General features: G+C 45.1%; 1 pseudogene; it reads right to left on the reverse strand.

Annotated features, from left to right (window-relative positions):
- Positions 1 to 1788: 1788 nt before the first annotated feature.
- On the reverse strand, positions 1789 to 3649 carry LOC113624385 (protein arginine N-methyltransferase 5-like; annotated as a pseudogene).
- Between the last annotated feature and the right edge of the window lie 1129 nt (positions 3650 to 4778).

Genomic DNA, 4778 nt, shown 5'->3' on the forward strand with positions numbered 1-4778 from the left:
CGCGTCCCCTGCATCGGCAGGCAGACTTTCAACCGCTGCGCCACCAGGGAAGCCCTGGGTTACAGATTTTGAGAGGAAGACCTCAGAGATAAAATGCCATTCCCATCACATCCTATCAAGGGCACATACTGTCCACATGATTTGTCATGGTTGATGTTGACCTTTGTCACCTAGCTGCAGTAGTGTTTAGCAGGTGTCTTTCCTGTAAAGTTACTACCCCCGTATCCAGACTGTGTTCTTGGAAAAAAGTCACTGTGTGGAGCCCACACTTAGGAGTGGGGAGTTACGCTTCACCTTCTTGAGGGCAGAGTAGCTACACAAATTCTTTGCAGTCCTCCTGCCCAGGCAATTTATCTCTTCTCATCCATGTATTTCTTTATTCAGTTGTTTATTTGCATCAGTATGGATATTCATGGAGATTTATTGTATACTTCGGGTTATCATAAAATATTACTTTTCTTTTTTGCTCAGATTGTTCCAGCTTTGGCCACTGGGAGCTCTTTCCATTGCTCTGTGTCCTCTGACCTACTTCTATCATTGTGAGATGGTTGTTGTGCTTTTGAGTACTTTCTTATTTTCTGACACAAGATACTCCAGGCTCATCTTAACATTTCCTGCCCTAGGTCTAGAATCAGTTGTTTCTCCGAGGGTGGTATTAAAACCAAGATCTGGGCACTAAGTGTTCTTGTTGCTACAGGGTTGCTGTTGCTTAGAGGCCCTCTCAGTGGACAGAGCAGGGAAATGAATGTGTGTGTACTAATTTATAAATTGATCTGTATGTAACCATCTATATCTGTATTAAGCTAAACATGAGCATACTGATGTCTGCAATTCTAATCCATTACCACGTGGACCATTCTGGCCTCCTCCCCTTGAGGATCTGTGATCTCCTACTCCAACAGTATGGTAAACTTGGCTCCCACCATCCGCCATGTATTTACTTAATTGTTCAGTTCCAGTATGCATGTATAGCAGTGTCAGAATTGTTGACAAGAACCCCATGGAAAATAACTGTATCCACTAGAGTACAGTGCTGCTTACATACAGTTTCCTTTGCCATAGTTTTACAGACTTCTTATTTCCAAAGTTGCTTAGGGAGCACCTTTTTTTTTTTTCTCTCCACTCCTTTCAGTGAGGTTGTTTCATACATTTGTAATACAGTTAGATTGTTTGGTCACATTCTGAATTTCATCTTGGGATTCCCCTAACCTTTTACATGATTTTAAAAAAAAATTACATATATTAAAGTTCACTCTTTGTGGGTTTTGAGAAATGCAGGTATCGCCATTACAGTGTCATAGAGAATAGCTTCATCACCCTATGAATTCTCTGTGCTTCACCAGTTCACCTATTTAACCCTTTCCCAATCCACTGATTTCGTTTTTTTTGGAGCAGGAAAGGCCATAACCTCACTTTATTTGTATTTCCTCCTTACCCAAAATCATCAAAATAGGAACAGAGATGGGCAGGGAAAAGGGCTGAAAATTTGTTCAATCCACATGTTCTCAGGGCTATCCCAGAGAGCACTTGAGGCCGAGTGCCTGTTGGAGTAGCCGCAGATCCAACACGAATTCCTCATGCCTTGGCCTGAAGTCTTCACAGATCGGTGGCGTGAGCCCTGCAATTCTCATCCTTTGCCCATCTTGACGTAAGGCAGGAAAGTGGACTGAAATGCTCCTTTCTGATGGGCAAGGCAAATCAGAACCCATGGTGTACTTACTGCACCTTTGGTGCTACAGGGGCAAAACCTGAAGCTGCTTCCAAGGCTCTAGACACTTGCAGGCAGGATTAGAGGCCGATGGTGTAAGAGCGGCCTGTGGGGTTCTGAGTAGCAGAACAGACTGGTGCTGTCACAGCCCACTCATACCACACCATCTTGGAATTGCTGCATCTCTAGAAACGCACACAGGTGGTCTGGCCTTCACGCACGGTAATGGGCTGCTTAATGGGGAAGAGGGTGGGAAACCATGAAAACGTCTCAGGAGAGTGAGTCTCTGGACAGATACTCAAGAGTGATGTCCTGACAAAGCACAGTCTCAAAGTAGGCTGCAAACCCATGCAGCACTGTGTTCACCTCCTCGGGAAACTCCAAGGTGCAGTAGCGGTTGTTGTCAATCATAGGATCTCTGTTGGGACGGCTGAAGGTAAAACAGGGCTGGGGTGCAGACGGCTGGTGGAAATTGTGCAGCCACAGCCCATAAAGCATCTCAAACTGGGCTTCAGGGTGGTGGTCCTTTTCCCGACAGGCTCGGACCTCATTGTACAGCGTGGAGGACAAGATGGGAGCTAGAAAGGAGGTACACTCCCTGGGAATGCTCACGCCATCATCCGGTGACAGCTCATTATCCGCTTAGGACCCCAGGAGCTCACCGACAGTCATATCCGCTCTCTCTGGAGCCACCCATTCCCGCATGTCCGATGAGACTGCTGTCACCTGGCTTCCGCATTCTTCAAGCTGCCAGTTCTCCAGCGTCACCACGGCATTTGGGTTCTTCTCCACAGTGTACAGCTTTATCCTCCAGTCTGCCTGCTTGGCTGCCCGCAGGGAAGTGTTCACCAGGGGCCCCCGGCCTGTTCCCAGCACCGTCAGCACTTGGACATTGGTGTCCTTCTCTTCCTCTGGCACTCGGTCTAACAGACATTTATAGATGGCCTGCTGGTATCGAGAGTATTTGATAGGGTCCTTTTTAAACACTTCGTATGTCTGAGATTCCAGGTTATCCATCAGTGGCTGGAGTGGGGACTGCAGGTAGTCTTCATAGCCCTTGGCAAAGAGTTCATAGGCACTGGGTGGAGGTCGATTCCGGCTCCAGTTTTCCAAGTACTGGAGGCAGGAGCAGAACTCTTTCTCTGAGTGGTGGTTGGTGCCTGTGATGATGAATTGCACATCCAACTTGAGGAGTTGGAAGATCAGCCTCTGGTGCATCTTAGAAAGAACAGGAAATCCCTTCTTATTGGTCAGGAAAATGCTGGTGGGGAGAATGGTTGCTTTGATGGGCTTCCCCAAGCCAACGATCAATGACATGATTAGATGGGAGGTCAGCACCAATTTCGAGAGCCACCGCAATGCTTTTGCTATAATCACACAAGGTCCGGAAGTTGTGCCACCACATCCATGTCTTCTCCTCTCCACCGCGCTCCTCTGTGTGTGAAGTTGGCACATCTCTCAGGTCCTCTGGTGCCACCAGTGGCACCCACATCCAGAACATGGAGGAGTGGTGGCCAGTGGGATGTGGTTGGTCAAAACTCTCGCCAAGTTTGTGTTATCGTCCTGATTCAGGGGAAGCAGGAAAGCTGGAAGACCCAAATATGCCCCCAAATTCAGCTCCTGTAACATAGCTGCCTCAGAGTGCCTGCGGATCTTCTCCACTTTTGAGTCTGGACGAATCCATGGAGAAAGCTTCCCCACAATTAGTGTATTCCAGTCCCTTCCTGACAGCAGTAGGTCTGATCGTGCCTGAGGGCCTGGCCGCTTCTTAGCAGGTTCCTGAGTGAACTCCCTCTTGAAACATGGGTGGTACACAGGCATACAGAGGAAATCAAACCCCTGCTTGGCCACAGCCCCCAGTGTGTCAGCCATTTCGGGGATGCAATTCAGGTCACTCCCGCTGGACACGCGACTTCCACTGGCACCGCCGACCACCATCGCCTCCACCTTTTCCCTCGCACTGTCCACGCTGAGATTCCCTGACCCCACTGATTTTTTTAACTGTCTCTGTGGTTTTGCTTTTTCCAGAACATCGTATCGTATAATTGTAATAATACAGAACATAGCCTTTTCAGGTTGGCTTCTTTCACTTAGCAAAATGTATTTAAGATTTATTCATGTCTTTTCATGGCTTGGTAGCTCATTTATTTTTATAATATTTCATTGTGTGGATATACTCCAATTTGTTTATCCAGTCACCTATTTAAGGACATCTTGGTTGCTTCCAAGTTTTGGTGGCTATGAATAAAGCTGCTATAACATTTGCTTGCAGGTTTTTGTGTGGACATAGTTCTGAAGTCAGTTGGGTAAGTACCAAGGAGTGTGATTGCTGGATTATATGCTAAGACTATTTTTATCTTTGTAAGAAATCGTCAAACTGTCTTCCAAATTGGTTGTGCCATTTTGTATTCGTGCCAGTGAAGGATGAGTGTTCCTGTTGCTCTTTTTCCTTGCCAGCAATTGGCATTGTCAATTTTCTTTTTTGTATTTGAGCCATTCTAATAGGTATGGCTATAAGGTATGCTGTGGTATCTTGTTGCTTTATTTTGTAATTTCCTAATAACGATGTAAAACATTTTTGTCATATGCTTATTTGTCATCTATATACCTTCTTTGGTGAAATCTCTGCTCAGATCTTGTGTCCATTTTTATTGGGCTTTCTTACTGTTGAGTTTCATGAGTTCTTTGGATACAAGTCCTTTGTCAGATATGTGTTTGCAAATATCTGCAAATTTCTGTGGCTTCTCTTTTCATTCTTTTAACAGTCTTTTGCAGAGCAGAAGTTTTTAATGTTAATAATGTCCAATTTAGATCATGCTTTTGGTGATGCTTCTAAAAACTCATCTCCAAACCCAAGGTAGCCTGGATTTTTTCCTTTGTTCTCTTCTAAAAATTTTATAGATTTGCATTTACATTTAGGTCTGTGATCCAGTTTGAGTTAATTTTTATGAGACATGTAAGCCCTGTGTTTAGTTTTTTTTTTTTTTTTGCATGTGGATATTCAGTTGTTCCAGCACCGTTACTTAAAAAGGCTATCCTTTCTCCATTGAAATATTTTTGCTCCTTTGTC

This window comes from Aethalodelphis obliquidens, unplaced genomic scaffold (genome assembly GCF_003676395.1).
Source record: "Aethalodelphis obliquidens isolate GAN/ISIS:26980383/991018 unplaced genomic scaffold, ASM367639v1 scaffold13, whole genome shotgun sequence".
Classification (NCBI taxonomy): Eukaryota; Metazoa; Chordata; class Mammalia; order Artiodactyla; family Delphinidae; genus Aethalodelphis; species Aethalodelphis obliquidens.